Here is an 18,445-nt window from a genome sequence, read left to right on the forward strand (position 1 = left end):
GGGCGGGGCGGTCCTCCCCTGCCCCGGCCCCCCCGCCCGCCCCAAGTTTGAAGCTGCGGGGCTGTCCCGGCCCCCAAAAGGGGGTTTTCTTCTCTTCCTTCCCCCCCTCCCTCCTCCCGCCCTCAGGAGGTGCCGGGGCTGCGGGAAACGGGACGGGGGGGAAGAACAAAAAGTGAGGGAACCGCTGCAAAACGGGCGTGGAAAGGGTAGAGATGTGGGCAGGGAGGGGAGAAAGGGAAGGTGGCATCCCCTGCCAGGCTGGCTGGGCTGGCAAAGCCCTCTGGCAGGCGAGGAGAAAGGGGAGAAGCAGTGCTGGCCTCTGGCTGCACACCCAGCCTGACCTGGGGTCCACACTGAGCACCCCTCACCTCCTGAGCACCCCCCACCTCCTGAGCACCCCCCACCTCCTGAGCACCCCCCACCTCCTGAGCACCCCCCACCTCCTGAGCACCCCCCACCTCCTGAGCACCCCCCACCTCCTGAGCACCCATTGTGGTTGGTGCATCACTCTGGTGAACACCAACTTGAAATGATTTCCCTTGTTCTGCCGTTGTGTAGCACTGCAAGCAGCACAGAACTGGAACAACCAACCATAGAAGTTGCTGTGACATGGCTACATCAGATCCTTTATCTCCAGGCTGCCTTCCCATTCCTCCCTCAGGCCCCAGGGGAGCAGGACAGACCTCACACTGCAGGACTGGGTGTCCTCAACAGAACCAAGATCAGGTCATCTGGAGACCAGAGAAGGAAGAGCAACCAAACTCAGCCCTCTCCCTTCACTGAAGTGCTTTAAAGACACCTGCTGCTATCAATGTTTGCTTAGTTAATGCCCTTTAAGATCTGATCACTGTCAGCACACATCCAGGTGGCTTGAGTGGTTGGAGTTGTGCTGATTTTCCATGGAGCAGCAATTTCACCTATAGACTCAGGCCCTGAGCCACACCAAACCACCCAAGCCATCCCCAGTCCCTGCATAGCATCATCCTTAGGGCCTCCAGTGTCCACAGGGAAAACAGCCATTGCACCCACCTAACTCCCACTCTCTGCCTACCCTGGACTCCAGTCTCCTTGTCTATATGTTCAATCTTTTAGCACCCCAAGAACCTGGGCAACCACTGGCCATTCCATGGATATACAAGGAAAGCAACGTGTAAGTTCAGGGTCACTCATCCTGTCCCTGCTTGGGATCCTGATTGAAGAGCTCAGCACAACAAGGGCTTGGATTGAGCTTTACCTGTTCACTCAGCATAAATCTTTGGCCTCCTGGAATTCAAGTTTCTTGGACAGGTGACAGGTATCAAATTAGCACATGAAAAGCCTACAGGCACAGGAGGCCAAATCTTACTAGAGCTGCAGAAGGCAGCAAGGGGAAAGAGGAGCTCCCAGTCTGCTCAGCTTGTAGCCAAATAATGAGGTTATTTAATGGTTCAGTGGAGAAAAAAAAAAAATTTCCCTCCCAACCTGTTGAGATGCCTTTTCCCTCCTACCAAGCTCCTGGTGAAACTGGCAAGGCTGGAGCATGAGCCACACGCCAGGAGAGATTCTCTGCTGAAAGAGCCTCTCACCAGGGAGAAGTGAAAGGCAGGTTGGCTGCAAGGCCCTGGGCCAGGAGCTGGCACAGCCTGGCTGTGCTGCCTGCAGCCACGTGGAGGGTGGGGAGGGTGCCAGGGGCACTCCCAGGCAGATCTCTCAGATGAAAGCCCCTTCCAGTTCTTGCCTTTCATGGTTAAGCAGATGACTAGAGGCTGGCCAGACCAATGAAGTGGTGCTGCACATCCAGGAAGGGCCTGGAGGCAGCTCTTCCAGTACCAGGAACACCTGTGCAACCCTGCAACCACCACTGCAGGGCACCCACTGGGTGCAGCCCCCCAGGGAGCATCCACCAGTCCTCCTGCTTTGGAATATCCCACTACTCCCAGCAACAGTCCTTCCCACAGGTCCCAGCTGCCTCCAGTATGGAGCAGGGCAGCTATTCCCCAGCTCACAAACACTGCATGGAGATTCTTTCCCTCCCCTCCATTTGTGTGAACAATGGAGCATCCCAGGTAGAAATGAATGGACCTAAGAGAGCTAAAAAGCACCAGCAGAGCCTGTGGGTTACAAATACCCTCCTCTCCAGTAACCCTTCTTGTTCTGCTAAAGCAATAACTGGATCCAGACTATTTCTATGGATGCCTGATCACCCTGCAGAGGTACTACCAGCCTCACTGACAGAGATGGTGTCTGATTACAGCCCCAATTCCACCAATGCCAGGATCCTAGGTCTTCTCATCCCAGATGTTGGCATTTCTGACCATACAAACAGCTCATTGTTTTGGAATGAGACCCTGTTCTGTCTTCTCCAGCTGCAAATGAAAATCCCACTAACACCTGAACACTGTAACCAAAGTGTTGACATTCCCTGCCCTTCCAGAGGTGCACAGCTATAGGAAGGGGGATCTCTAAGGCACCAAAAGCACTACAGACAAGGAAATAAAAGCAGCTCAGAGTTGTGCTCACACCCCCCCCATTTTCCAAGAGCTCCCAACTCCAGGAGCAAGCCAGATTACCCAAACCCATGTCAGAGGCAAAACATTTCCTTTGCACCAGTTGAGATCCTGGCCCAGAAAGCTTTTGCTGAGCAGCAAATATGAGTTTCCAGTTGCTTTCCAGGTGATTTAGATGCTTGCACAGACCTGTTTGCCCCTCCTTGACAATAAGAGAAATACAGAAATAAGCTTGTAATGGCAAACTGGAAAATTCCAGCATCCACATGCCAAGTTTAAAGAGCCAACCTCTGAGTTGGAGAGGGCAGATCATTTGGTGGTGCAAACTCAGAGTAGGTTTACACAAGCTGGGATGTTTGACATTAACCCCAAATCCCTCCAGCTGCCAGTTGGGGTAACATCTGAACAGCCAGAGAAATACACCAGGGTGGTGGGAAATGGCCAAATATCTTTAAGGAGCAAGTTTATGGAAGTATTTTCATAACTAAATGCATCTTGAGCCCAGCTGACTGTTGTTTATGGGATGGAGGACACATTTGTGAGCTTGCAAAAAAAAACAAACTCCAGAATGCACAGGCAAAAAAAGGCAAATCATTCATATGCTATGAAACCAGACAAACATTCAGCCAAAAACCCCAAAAGGCCATTTTTCTGTAGTTTGAAAGTAGTGGGATCATGAGAATCAGCCCTGGGTGTTGCTGGTAACCAGTCACACCCAAGTGACTGTCAACCAGTGAACAGCTGATGAAAACAGACTGAAAATGAGACTTTCCTTAGGGTTATCTGAGCTGTTGCACAGATAATCAGGAAAGACAACTGCTCTCAGGAGTGATTTCAACTACTGTTTATGAAGAGCACATGTATCTAAAAAGACAACTTTCCTCTGCAATCTCATAGTCTGCCTTTGCTCTTTGCAAACAACCAGTTGCATCCCTGCCTCTGGCTCAAATGTAGTGAATTGTCTTATCCTGAAGTCAAACCTGATTTATGATCTCATACCTGTTGCCATGGGAATCATTGCCCTCCAGTTAAGAAAAAAAAATGGGAATTTTGTGTGACAGACATTTTGGGATTGAGAGACTTGAAAAATAAAGTTATCCATTTATCCACAGATTACCAAGTTAAGAAAAAAAAAATGGGAATTTCATGTGACAGACATTTGGGATTGAGACACTTGAAAAATAAAGTTATCCATTTATCCACAGAGGAAGGACTTCATCTGGTCCATCCCAAAGCTGGGCATTGTCTCAAGCCTCAGTACTGTGATGCTTTTAATCCCAAAGCTTCTACTCTACATCCAGGACCTTTCCTATCCATTCCCACCCTCCTGGAGAGCTGCAGTGTGGCAGCAACTTCTCCATTGCCCTAAAACCTTTCTGAAAACATTGTGTGGAACACAGGCCAGCCCAAGTCTGCATTTCTAGACCACGGTGGTGGGCAACACATCAACATCAACAGTGCACAACTGCAAGTCTCAGGTGGCACCAACCATGTGGAGCAGACTCTGGGATGTTCTAGCTGGTGACACGATGAATAGATTCAACAGGTACATCCCCAGATGAGGAAAATGTACAACTCTAGAAAGAGTTTGTTGGTTTTTTTTTTTTCTCCCCTCCCAGGAAGACAAATCACAAAGCACAGAAATAAAAATACCACCACCCCTGTGGTTAAGCACCTGTTTTGGCTTTGCAGGGCAGTTCCTTTACAAAGCAGCTCCAGTGCTGGGAGGCTGGGCAGCCAATTCTCCCAGATCCCAGCTGCTCTGGTGGAAATTCAAAGCTGACTTTTACCATGAGGTGGCACCAGGACAAGCCCCATCAGTGGAAAGAGCAGCCAACACAAGGTGGGGCTTGTTTTTTTGTATGTTTAAATGTTTCATAGTCAAAGAGGTTTGTTTGAAAGAGGAAATAACATTATTAAGAGAACAGACTTTCCACGCCTCCTCTTTTTCCAGTGTTGTTGCCTTCTCTTCAGTTCCACATTAATGACTCCAAGCCTTGTATGAACCAACTAATCCTTTAAACGCAAAAGGACAAACTGCACCATGGTGCCTATTGAGAAGAAATAACTCGGTTCACCTTTTTCCCTTCTCATCTTGTTCCTCTCCATTCCCAGTGCCAGCCTGGAAGACCAGTAGGAGCTGCCATTCCCTCTTCACATCCCTGTGGTTTATGTCCTCATGCCCTATGATCTGCAGTCAATGGCCCAGGCTAAACCCTATATAATCTGTCTAGACTTCAGGGGGATAATCCTTGGTGCTACAGAAAGTGTTATGTTAAACCACGAGGCTGCACATAAACAGGGACCTGGGACTTACCCTGTGATCTTCACCAAGGTCAAAAAATGAAGTGACTTGGACTAAACTCCCACTGACCCCAACAAAGGTTTCATTGAATGCAAACCACAGAGTTCATTTTCCAGCTCCAGTTTGTCCATCATAATCTTGTCTGAAGATTAAAGGTGAGCTCAAACCACAAACCTTATGCACAGGTCCAAAACCACCCAGTGACATCTGGCTGCTGCAAGGCTTGAGCTTGGGTGCCCTTTAGGAATATACTCATCTAGAGCACTGCAGTTCATTTTCCAGCCTATCCACAAAACAGGCTTTTAACATTTTCCTCAGAGATGAATAAAGATGGACAGGAACACAGATCACAACTTGCTTCTCAACCACCTCCACTTATTGGAGGTTAGTGGTGTCCATAAATTCACTTCACACTCACTCTGCCAGGACATACACTTATTTCAGCAATTATCAGGTTTCCCCACACACACATTGTTATTCCAAGCATGTAAACAAGCAGTTGTGCTGGTAGAGCCCAGTTTTGAGGACTGAGGTTGCTCTCCTCCCTGCTACCTTACATTCCCTGAACTGATGACCAGGACAGATGTCAGCTGTGCCCCAGCAAGCTTCCCTCATTACCCACCTCTCTCCAAGCAATCACCAGGACATTTTTGCCAAATATCCCATGGACAGTAACTTGACATTGGCAAAGACCATCCTTGGTAGCTTCTAAGCACGATCAAGACTTGATGTTGTACCAAGGCAAAGCCAGGAATTGATTTCCCCTGCCACTTCTCTTTGAGCAGAGCTCTTTCCTAGTGAGACATGCTAGAATCCTACCCAGGAATACAAATTGCTGGAAACCCTGGGATATCAGACTGAACAAGTCAGCAGAAGTTTTAAATCTTGATCTATAGGATATGGAACAGCTCTTGCAAGCACAGCAACCCAACTTCTTCTCTGCAAAGCTTTCTTAGAAAGAGCCATCTCTAAAGATGCCTGTGCTTATTTTATTTTGGGGAGAATACTACAGCAGTTCCAGAGCTCTGTACCCTCCAAGGCCACCCATGCAACCCAAGTGTGTGCTACTTGTGCATATGTGAGGTTACAACAGAGTTTAGGGTGTGCACATGGTTCCTAGATGGGAATTCACACAAAATTCAGCCTAAGATGTCAGGAAAAAAAAATCCTTACATTAAGATGTTCTCATCTCTGGAAGGTCTGATAGATTTCCCAAAGGAAGTGGGGAAAAATCCTATTGCCTGAGTCACAATAGTCAGTCTGGACTAACCCATACATTGCTGGGAACCATCCTGCCCTGGTTGGGGAGTGGGTTGGATGACCAGGGAGAGCTTTGCTGATTTCTGCAGCTCAGTAACCCTGAAAAAATGTGGGTGAACTTCACAAGGAAGTGTGGGCAAGGCACTAAGACATGAGCCTCATGGCTCCTGCTTCCCCCATTGAGCACCAGGGGTTACAGTCTTCTCCTGCCTTTGCTGGCAGGACATCCCAGCAGACCCCCTGCCTGGTGACCATGGCACACCCCTCAGGACAAGGAATGTCATTGAATAGGTTTTCCACTCCCAAGTGGTTTTTTGTCTCTATGAAGAGTAACAACAGCAATATTTGCATGTTCCACGTATGTCCAAGCACAGTCACAATTATCATCATTTATACCCAGGTCAAGTAACTGCTCAAAGCATCCCAGGACATTTTGGTTGCACCAGCTGATGGCCCTTTCATCCTCTAGTCCTTCCCCAACACAAGCAAAAGAGCAACTTCAAGCCCAGAGAATTCCACCACACAACTCCCATCCACATTTTCCCTTCTCTCATACTTCTGTCAATTAATCATGTAACAATTTCCAGGCAGCTATTTCCATTTGCAATTTGGTTGCATTAACTCTCCTCCAAAAAAAAGGGCACATTCCATAGATTCCCCTTTGATTTCACAAGATTACAGGTTCATTCCACTGAGGGCTTCTGGAGTGACAAACCCCTTCATTTGCTTGTCTTTCCCCCCCCCCTTGCTGAAGTAGTGGTTTAGAAGTTATGAGAATGCAAGGGTGCTGAGTGCACCACCCAGCCATCAAAAAGCAATTCAGACAACAGGCAACAGTCTTAGCAAGTCCAAGCTGCTTTCTAAATAGAGAAGGGAAATAAAATGTCAGGCAAGGCAGTCATTTTTGGGGATGAATCACTCAAGGAATCCAATCCAGCCACCAAGTGGTCTCTAACATGACTAATTTTTACTTCTGTCTGTTCAGTGTTTCCAGTAAGTCACCTTCTCAGAGGCAACAGCACCTTTCCACAAGCCCCACAGTAACTTGCTCCCTTCTCTCCCCACGGGTGAGTTCCCCAGTTTGGGGAGCCCTGGGGGAAATCAGTGTGGTCAAAGGTACAGACCTTGGCCAGAACAAGGGGCCAGGTCTTTACCAGTTTAGCTAGAGACTCAGTGTTCCCACATCCAGATGAAGCACCATTCCACCCCCACAGATCACCCCATCACCTGCCAGCTCTGGCCACCACATCAGGTCTGTGCTACAGCCTCATTTCTGCTGAGTCTGCAGGATGCAGCTCCCACCTACCCACCTGTCCTGGCTCAAACAATTGAGAGCATTGTTGTCAGACCTGAGTCAAACGGTGACACCACCACATTTCTACAGCAGATGCTCAACTACTGCTTGGAGGATGATCCCTTCTAGTGCTGTTGCCTTTCTGCAGCACCTCCAGTCTTCTGGGATTGGTCCTGGCTTTCACAGCTGCCTGAAACTGCTCATCTCTTAGAGTGCCTTGATTATTTCTTAAATACAAATCTGGGTTTGTTCCCAGTTCAGTTCCAGACCAGAGCAGCACCCAAAAGCCTCCTATTCACATATTTTGACTTTGTTCTTTTTTTTTTTTTGCAATTTTAACATTTTTCAGACATCTTCGAGGAAGCCCAAAGAGCTTTGGCCACACATTGTGCCTCCCAGATCAGCAGAGCAAAATACTCCACCAACATTCCACATCCCTTTGAGGATCTGCTCCAGGAAAAACACAACCCTAATTGTTCTTTCCCTGAGGCATTAAAGAACAACTAAGTCAGGGAATGGGCAGCAGGCAGGGCTGTGTGTCCTGTGCCTCCTCACTTGGAATTGCAACCAATCCACACTTTGCAGGCAGATAATTTACCCAGCTATGTCTCTATAGACTTAGAAACAGTCTATATATGACTTATGATTATTTCTTTCTTTTGGCTGCAGCCCCCTCCCCAGAGGTGGGGAGATCTCTAGCAGCATTTGCACTTGCCCTGGGGGTTAGGACTATCTCGTTGGCTGAGGAGGGGTTGGTGTCCCCAAGTGCAGAGCACAGTCCCAGCTTTGCCACCCCTGCTGGTTTCAGCAGCCCTGTGCCTGTCAGGGGCCTGCACACAGACCTCCAGGCATCTCACACATGGAGAGGCAACTCCTAAACATGAAGATAAAGATACCTGCACAATGAGCATTTGGGGAGATGAGGCTGGCAGAGAAATTCCTGCACCTCTGGTCAGGACTAGATGGGTTTATTTTACTGCTGGTGATGCCAACAACAGGAATTGGGCAGGGCTGCTTGGAGACAGGAGGGGTGAGAGCCTCAGCTGGGTCCTGCCCCATCCCTGGGACTCAACTCTGGGTCCTGCTCACCTGGTTCAGTCCTTCCCACCTCTGAACACCACAAAACAGCCTCAAGGCTGCTAGAGACTTCCTCTGTTTTCAAGTCTATTCAGGTTCATACAGACAAACCAAGAGCAGGGGCTACAGGAGACCTTGGTCCCAAACCCTGCAGCAAGAGCACCCACTCCAGACCATCCTCAGCAACTCCCCCTCCACAGAAGCAAAGCCTCTCTGCTACAGCAGAGCACTGACAGCTCATTACACCTCCCAGCTGTGTGGTTTCCAATTTATGAGTGTCTTTAACCCTTTCCTGCCCCAATGCCTTTTCTTTACCTATCACACAGCTTGTTTTCCTCCAGCAAAGCTTCCCCATGGCTTTGTATTCATAAATCATGAGGCCAGAAGGGCTCACGTTTCAGAGGCCATGAGGCTTCAATGAATTAAGTCTTGTTTGAACTAGAGTATCTTTTTTAGCAAACCAAACAAACTTCTTGACCTGACTTGTACTGTAGGAAAATGAGCCCAGAAAGAAGTCCTGGCTGCAGTGGGAAGGTATTTTGCTTGAAGAGTCAAGCATAACAGCTTCCCTGTGGCACTGCTGAGAGAATGGAAGTTCTGAGGAGACACCTTCAACACAGATATATTCTGCTGGGTCCAAGGCTGATTTATGTAAGGGCCCTTTATACCTTCCTGGCAGCCCTTAGGTTGCCATCAATGCCCTCTTGCAGTTAGAGATGCTTTTCTTGGTGCCATGTTCTGCCCTACTGAGCAGTTTTTCTCCCCCTTGGTCCCTGGCTTCAGCAGCAGAAACACATGGGTGTTATCCTGACCAGATCTCAGCTGATTTAACTTGAGATGGCTCCACCAAAGGCAATGAGGCTTCAGACACACTTGCAGCATCTCTGCCCCACATCTGCCTTCTAATGAAAAAAGTCAACTACCAGGCAATTTAATTCCCAGGGTGACATTCAATCTTCTTTCTAATTGGACTCTCATTCCACAATCTTCCCCAAGACCCACAGGAAATTCAGTCCTTTTCCAGAGATCCTGATCCATGCTCTGGGCAGTGCCACGTAAGCCAGCTGCATGAGTGGGGCTCCCATGACTTAGCTCATGCAATGTCAACCCTAAGATCAGAAATCCTGGGACTATCTGCCCCAGTCCTGTGCTCTGCTGAGCTTCACTTGAGGGACATTTTTGCCTGGATTCCACTTTCAAGGATCTGTGTATTTAAAAAGACAGAAGAGTCTTCAGATGAAGGATTCAATTGACAAAGGTCACCAGCAAACATGACTAATCCATTATGCTGTTAAACAACTCAACATGCAGGGGTTAATCAATGCTAGCCCAAGGTCTAATCCCTCTTTCTGCTAAATAACTCACTGAAAACAAACTCTGCCTACTAATGTTCTGGAAAGGAAGATAAATGCACACAAGGCTTGAGAAGGTTCAGCTTTCAGAGCTCTCTGTTCCTATAAAGCTGAGCACTGTCAGTCTGGCCAGATGTTATTCCCATCCCTGGGAGGATATGATTAGGGGAAGGTTGGCAGGCACTTGGCCAGTTTACAAGAGTCAAAGCCCTGGACACCTCCTCAACCTGGGTTAGCAGGGCTGTCCTGCAACAGCAAGAGCCACTGTTCCCTCGGGGCTCCTCTGCTTATTCCAAAGCCCTATTTATAGCTGTGATTTGTGCTTTTACAAGATGGTAATTTCATGCTTGCTCATAAATCTTTCCCTGAAAATTGGTATTTGTAGGTCAGCAAGGAGAGGAAACCAGCAACCAAAACTGCTGAACTTCTGCAGAAACTGTACAATTGGGCCACAAACACTGAAATGCAATTAGGAGGAATCAAAGAGCCTTGTGTTGTCTCTCATGTTGGAAGGGGTCATGTTTGTTCCAGGAGGATCAGCAGCTGCTGCTTACACATTGAGGAGGTTGTTTGGGATCTGGGAAGAGGGTGACAGCATTTGCTTACCCAGTGGATACAGTTTACAGCATCAATGTGCCAGCCAAGTTTGGACTGGCAAGTCACATCACTGACATTGTCATGAAATGTCCATCCTTTTCTGCTTTTTTTGGTGCATTTTTCCCCTCAAAAAGGAACAGAGACTCAGCAGGTTATTTACTTTGGCTTTTAAAGATACCAGGAGGAAACTAATTCTAGTTTAGACCCTACAATGTTGGAAAGTCCACAAATATGAATTCAAACCAGTCCTTAAGACCCTTCCATGTTCCCTTGATTCTGGGGCAGCCTTGCCTGAGTCTGGATCCCTGGAACAAATGGCCACACAGAGTCCCTGCAGGTCATGCCAGCTTTGAGCAAGCAGCCCTTGCAGGGCTGGGATCCTTGGGATCCTTGTCACAGGGGCTCAGATACAACAGTTCTTTTTCCTTGCCTGTGCTTCCAACACTAGGAACTAAGGGCAACCCCTGGGGCTCTGCCCATCCTTGCACTCAGTGCACCCCTGCTGCATCACTGAAGTAAAACAGATTTGCATGTGAACAGGCTTCTCATAATTAGCAAAAAAGATGCTTGATTGCTGAAGAAAAAAAATAAATCATTAAAACAAGCCATTTTCTAGGTTGCATCCAACTGCAAGAGCACTGCAACTACCAAGCAGCTTTGTTCTCATGGCAGTCCTGCCAACCTCTGACTAGTGATAAGTGACTTGCAGGGTGTTTGCTGCCTGGTTAAGTACCCAACACACTTGCTGCTTTTCTAAGTTATTTTTTTTCAATCTGTGCCACTGGAAATGGCAGGATTCACTAATAGCTCTACAGTGAACTTCCAAGCTGCTGCTGCTCCTTTTCCCTCAAGCTCTCCAGAACCATCTACAGCCTGATACACCAGCACCCAATTAAATCAGTGTGATTTCAAAGTTGACACAAACAACTTCAAAATCAAGCCTCCTCTGAAAGCCCCTGTGCCTGACCTCTGCTTAGTTACACCCCAGTGTGTCCATGGAACTGCTGGCAGCCAAAGAAATCCTGTTGCCCTTTGAGCTTCTTGGACTCCAAGGTGGTTTTTCATGCAAAAAGCCCAGGGTGCTGGGGCCTGGGATCTAAGGCCCCAGTCACCCATGGAAAGCAGAGCTGCCTTCCTGCCTGCACCACCCTCCCCTGGCCCTGGGGGCTGCTGGCAGCAGGCAATGCAGCCCCCAGCTCCCACCATCAGCACTGGGTGGGCCCCCAGGGGTGGTGGAGAGGAGCTGGGATCTCACCCAGCAGCTCTGCTGGAGCAGGAGGCAGCAGATATGGAAAACAGATGTGGGAGTGAAGGAAACAGGGTCTGCAGAAGGCAAGGAGAGGAAGGAGCCACCAGCAGGAGCAGCACCTGTCCTGCTCAAGCCAGTTGTGTGCCCCTAATCAAACACCTCTGCTGCAGGGGCAGGCACACCAACCAGCCCTTCCTCTCTCCCACACCCTCTGATCATTTGTCTCAGCGCAGCAGGAAGCAGTCTGGCCTTCCCAGACATCAAGAGCCATCAGCAGGGACCAGGCTGAGGGCTTCCAGCAGCAAGATGTGCACAGCTCCCATCACAATTGGCAGCTCACCAGAAGAGCCAAAGGGAAGAGCTTTTTGACTGACTCATTGGCATGGAGAAGGAACCTAAATTATTTCCCAGCCCCTCTACTGACTCTTCAGTGAATCAGTCACTGAAGTTCAACAGCAGCCTCTGCACGGGCTGAAAAACTGCCTTTTTGTTTATTTGGCTGAAAAACTGCTGTTTTCAAAAGAAGAAAAACACAAATATTGGGTATTTGGAAATGCAGGGCTCTCTACCTGATTGGGAGCACAGATTTAAACCTGCCCCCACCCCCCTCCCTTCCCAGCTGTGGAAGATAAATGAGAAGTTTCCACAAAGTTCAGTCCCAGAGAAGCAGAGTTTGCCAAGTGCAAAGGAAGCAAACACATCAACATCATCCTCAGACAGCTCTGAAAAATATCCTGTAAATCTTTCACCTGTGACTTCTCACTTGATCTACTCCAAGGCAGGATGAAGGAAAAAAAAAAATCATCAGAAGTGGGTCTTTTCAGGTACAAAGAGCTGTGGTTTGGTTCAGCTGGGGCTCCCAAGTGTGGCCATGGGGGTGTGTGCAGTGCAGCACTGAGAGCTGCTCAGTCACATCATATCAAGTTTAGTTTTTTTGGCACATTGTGTAGTAGCTGAACTGTGTCCTAATGCTAGGAACACCAGGAACATCCCAGATATGCTGGTTCAGTCATTTCCTAACAAGCTATATGCTGACCTCTTCAGCACCTCTATTTCTGCATCCCCAAATGAATAACTAAATACCTCTAAATACATGGATTCCTCAAGCCTGTGGCCCAAGCATGGATTGACCAAATTCCTCAGACAGGTTGGAAACACATTTGTGAAAATATCAGTCTAGAGCCCACTGGAAAATCATTATCCCCCACACAAACCCCCAGGGTGGAAATAAAGCCAGAATAGCCTGGTTGCTGCTCTGCATCCTCCTTGCTCCAGCCCAGTCTCTCTCAGACATGCCCAGAAGGTGCCAGCCTCCCAGGGGTACCATTTGAAAGCCCAAGAGCAACCCCCTGACCCCAGCAATGACTCACTTTGTTACTTTTGCTTCCTGTCGTTTATTATCCCCACAGGTCACAATAAAAATGTGGCTGGTGGCTGTTTTATTTACTGCCAACTGCAACTTCTGTGAGAGCTGCAGCAGCTGGGACATGAGACCTGATGAGCTGGGTAGTGTCTTTCTGATCAGCCTGATCTGCCTTTTCACTTGTGTGTCCCAAGAACACAAAGACACCAAAGGAATCCCATCTTGCAATAGGGGCTCCAGGGACACTGAGCACCTCACTTCCCTGCAGATGCTGAGCACATGGCAGCACAAGCACCACTGCCCCCCAGGACTGAGAGCAGCATTTGCTGCTGGAAAGTCAATTCCATGGAACTCCAGTTAATTCACAGGCAGATCCTCCCAAAGCAAGGCAAAGATGCATTTCATGCAGAAAGCTGAGCTTTGCCAACAGTGATGCTCACAGCAGAGCAGAAGCAGCACTTCCCACAACAGCAGCAACACAAGACTCAGGAGCAACTTTGGGGTGAAGTTTGGGCCATTGGCACAAAAATCCAGATTATTTGCAGTATTTATCCCAGCAGTTCCAACAAAGTGCTGTGCAACAAGAGCACTGGCACTAAGAAAAAGTGCTGAAGAGAGGAGAGCAGCTCCCTGAGGGGTGAAGCCAGGCACCCTGCACTCCTTGCCCCCCCAGGAGAGCTCCAGGGATGTGGAAGCCCCACAGGTCCATGCAGCACAACAGCAACCCAAAAAAGCTCTCCCTCCTTGCAGACAGGAAGCAGGGGGTGCAAAAAGAGCACTTGAGCCATCATAGCCATCACAACCCTCTCTCCTTGGGGCTCTGCTCCCAGCAAGGACCTCTCCCCTTCCCTTGCAAGGCTCCAGCTCCCAACGTGCTGCCCCAGATCCCAGCAGCACAGTCACTTCTCCTGCACAGTAAAGGTCATACAACAGAAACAGCATGTTTTCATCATTGTGTTTAAGCAGAATGGCAATTAACTGCACAGGGTTATTCATCCTCCTGCTGGCTCTGCTATGATATGGAGTTAACATTAGTAAACAGGGGCTCTGTTGTTCCCCAGATGCTGCGTTGGCATCGATAGCCCTGGTGATGAGGAAAAGAGCTGTGCTCTGTGGCTGTCACTGCCTTCTCTTTTAAAGCACAGTAACATGAAGAGGAGATAATCTATGGGCTTTGTTAGGAAAAGGAAAGGCAGCAGAGCTCCAGCTTTCTATGGCTTTTGATAATTCTATGAGCATCCCTGCCAAGACACTGCTCTGAGGCTGTCAAATGGCCCTTTCTAGACACCCTGTCCCTCTGGAGCACTCACCATTTGTTCCTTTCAGAGAGCAAGAGGCTCCAGCATTGCCCCCTTCCCCAGCTCCAGCTGCCATGGTGACTGTAACAGCTTTTGGGGGCCTGAGAGGGAATTTTTGCAGCATGTGCTTTGGAAGAGTCACCAGTTCATGAAGGCACCTTTACGAGTGGTACAACCCCCCTGCCAACTCTTACTGCCACACATCTTCAAATAAATAAGTTTCTTCCCACCATATCATAGTTTTGCCTTGTTTCCCCCTCAGTCTTCTTTCTACCTCAGTGTATTTACCTGCAGATACTGGAACCAGCATGGAAAGCCCCAGTACTCAGAGGTGAGAGACAAGGCTACTGCTACACATCAGGGCAAGGTGGAAAGAGGAGGGAAGTGTCATCCCAAGTGCTTTTCTCCAAATCCTGCAGAAATCCTGCCTGCAAGATTGGAAATTCGACTTCCATTGGCTCTAGGGAACAGCCCCTGAGCAGCAGGGGGCATCTGTGCAAGGGAATCAATATTTTCTTACATCCATGGAAGAGTTAAAATTTCCAGGATATTTAGTAAGGCTGACTGAATAAATCTGTTGCAAGAAGACAGTACATCAGCCTCCTAAGAGCTGAATTACTCCTGGCTTTACTGTTCTCATCCCTTGTTCTGTCCAGGGGTTTGACAACAGTGCAGCTCCAGCTGATGACACAGTGAGAAGAACCAGGGCCAGGGCTCAGCCCCACTCAGTGGAACACAGGCCATCAGCTTAGCTGCTGAATTCCAAAATTATCCAAGATATTTGCATTTCTCATACATACCAGGGCTTTCTTATAGACTCAAGCAAAGAAAAAGGGATTTCTTCTTGCCAAACACCTCTTGCAACAAGAATACACCATAATGAGTCTGCCAGCCCTTCAGTGCATGAGAAGATATCACATGGAAAAAGCTCCAGTCCTGGAGGCTGTTGGACAAACCTTATTTTTTTCTCCCCTTGTTGGACCAGATGGACACTGGGAACAGCTGGGATCTTGTTTTTAAACATGAGCAACCAATTTAATGAAATGTGAAATTTATGAGCTGGTCAACCTTTGGAATAATTAAACTCAGGGACCCTCTGGGATCCAGGGGATTCTCTGTAATGGAAAACCAGCTCTTCCTCCAGGATCTATAGGCTGCAAAGATTAAACTTGTAACCCTTTTGATAGTCCATGGGCTGATGTATGATGACTGGCATGAGGAGACAGAAGTGAAATCCCAGTTGTGTTCTGGAAGAGCAAAATCCCAGTGCTCTGGCCACACCACACAGCTGGCTTTTGCATTTCTTCCCTGCTTTTGTTTTCTTAACAGCCCCCAGCAACCTGAGCCTGGAGCTGTGTGACCTGAAGCTGCAGCAGGAGCTCCGAGTCCAATTTCAACTCAAAGAATGTAAATCCACCAGCAACACTGCACGTGTGGAGGCACCAGCAAGTGGGAAGGGAAGAAGCTGGGAAGCCAAGGATGGGAAAGGCCAGAGTCCAGGCACAGAGCAATGCAGGAAGCAAGTACAAGGCACATTTCATTTGTACATTTGTTCTCCTCTCAGCTTAGTGGTTTATTTTGCTCATTTTGCACACAGGGAAACCAACAACCTGCAGTATTCTGTAGGAAGGGACCTACAATAGTAAGAGTTCCTGTGGTTGGGCTGTACCACAGCTCTAAGGCCACAGCAGAGAGTGGGCTGAGCAGGGGACAGAGCTCCCTGCCCCTGGAGCAGAGCACAGCCCCTTGCAGCCCTGCTCCAGACACCAGTTTGCAGAATAAATAAATAGATCCCACAGGTCAGGGCAGCAAAGCTCACAGTTCAATGCTACACTGAGCATCTGTGTGTACCAAGTGCCAGAACCTCCTGAGTCCTCCTCCAAAGCCAAACAATAACTGTAATAAGCACAGCAGCTTCCAGGCAGGACAGATTCAGGCAGTCCCAGAGAGCAGGATGTGCCTGGTGCTCGTGGTGCTGCCTCTGCACTTCTCCACCAACACACCCAACAGTCTTGTGCAAAACTATCCCCAATATATCTGGTGTTGCAGTGTCCAACCATGTCCACAAGAAACACCTCCACCACCTCCTGGGGTTTCCAACACCCCCACAGCACGAGTGCACCTCACAGGCTCCTGCTGCTCCTCACCCAGGTTCACCAGCAGCAGGGAGTGGCAGCTGCACTTCTGCCCACCCAGATGTGCAGGACTGCAAACACCAGATGATCCTGCAGAAGCAACCAGCCCCTGCCTCATGTTCCCAGCTCCAAGGGGCAGTCTGAAAACCAAACTTCCAAAGGGTCATAGAATCATTAAGGTTGGAAGGGACCTTAAAGATCATCAAGTTGCAAACCCCCACCATGAGCAGGGAACTCTCCCACTAGACCAGGTTGTACAAAACCTCATCCAACCTGGCCTTAAAACCATACATTGAAAATTAAAAGCCATAAATCAAAATGGCAATTTAATGACCCAGGAGCTACTGGGCTAAACCCTGGACTAGGTATAAAGAAGAAATGTTTGATGAGGGTGGTGAAACACTGGCTCAGGTTGCCCAGAAGAAGCAGTAGAAGCCCCATCCCTGGAAACATTCCAGGTCAAGTTGTATGGGGCTCTGAACCACTTGGTCCAGTTGAGGATGTTCTTATTCACTGCCTGGAGCTTGGACCAGACAACCTCTAAAGTTCCCTTCCAACCCAGTTCTTTGGGTCTGTGAAGCCTGGCCCCCAGAAGGGCTGGCCAGTCATCCAGCCCAGCAGAGCAGGGGGCTGCTGGGGCTATGCTGGCTCCCAGCCCACTGCACACAACTGGATTGAGACCTTCACCAAGTGGCCCTGGGACAGGAATTTGGGCAGCTCTGCCACAGCCTGACCTTTCTGCAAGCACTGCCTCCAGCCCCACTGCAGGGCTCTTGGCTCCTGCAGACACATTTTCAGCCTGAGAGCAGCTCTGCCACTCCTGCCACCACAGAGGAACAGAGGTTTTTCCTTTCCCCCCCTCCTCAAAAAAGGTCCCACAAATCTTTAAGAAATAAATCACATGGTACCTCTGCAGAAACTTAATACCTGGCACTGGGAAGGAGCTGCCAAGACACTTATTTTTGAGACAGAAAACAGTCTTCTCAGAAATCCCAGTGCAGTAAATTAATCCCAGGAGGTAAAAGACTGAGCTTTTGCTACTGTAAATAGACTTTTTCATTATTCTGGAGCATTTTGAGGCCAAAAGACTGTCCCAACATATTGGAAAGTGTAAGTAACTGTCTCACTTCTCTGCAGAAGAGGAACATTAAACAAGCAGAGCAAGACAGATTGATTAGTTCTTCCATTTAGCTGGCAGGGTCTGAAGAGTGGCTGTTGTTGCTGTTTTCACTTGTTTCTCTTTCTGGGGAGGAGGACACACACCCCGAAGCCCCCCCCCACATGTGGTGGAAAGAGCTGACACCAGGAGAACAGAGGTCCAGGTTCTCAGCAGCTCCAGGGATGTCAAACACATGGGGTTGGTAACCACCAACACAGGCTGAGGAGCAGCTCCAGAAGTTTTTCTGCTCTCAGCTACAGACACTCCTGTCTCTCTTGGCTAGACACTGCAAGGTGACACTTATGCAAGCTGTGATGGGAACTATAAATGGGTTTTCAAAACCTTGTTCATAATTTTTTCCTTTTTTTAAATCAGGAGGGACAAGGGCCTCCTGCCTTCCAGCAGGGTCATGGCACATGGTTTGTCCTGGGCAGGAAATTATCCGGGAGAACTTCAAGCCCTCTCTGCTCCATCAAATTCAGCAGCACAATAAATAACATGCAGCCTAACCATCATCCCCATGTCTCAGCTCTAAAAATCAATGCACCAACCTGCTTTCCTGTGCAGCAAACATGCATTTAGGAGACAGCCTGATGCATTGGGGTGAGAGCTCAGCTTCTCTAGACCATCTTCTGTGTCCCTCTCAGCTCCCCCCTTTCCTAAATTATGGTACAGAGATGCCAAACAACTTACAGAAGGCTCATATCATTCTGGAAAAGATTAAAAAATCATTTCAGGTTCAAGTCAGAGTAAGAAGCTATGCAAGACTGGTAATGGTTAATGGAGATTGACTGTGAAGCTGCTCAATAGGAAAGTATGAGCTGAGGAACCACGAGCTCATACAGAACCAAGAGGGGAGGGAGTCAAGCA

The sequence above is a fragment of the Chaetura pelagica genome, unplaced genomic scaffold (assembly GCF_000747805.2).
Source record: "Chaetura pelagica isolate M959 unplaced genomic scaffold, ChaPel_1.0 scaffold405, whole genome shotgun sequence".
Lineage (NCBI taxonomy): Eukaryota > Metazoa > Chordata > Aves > Apodiformes > Apodidae > Chaetura > Chaetura pelagica.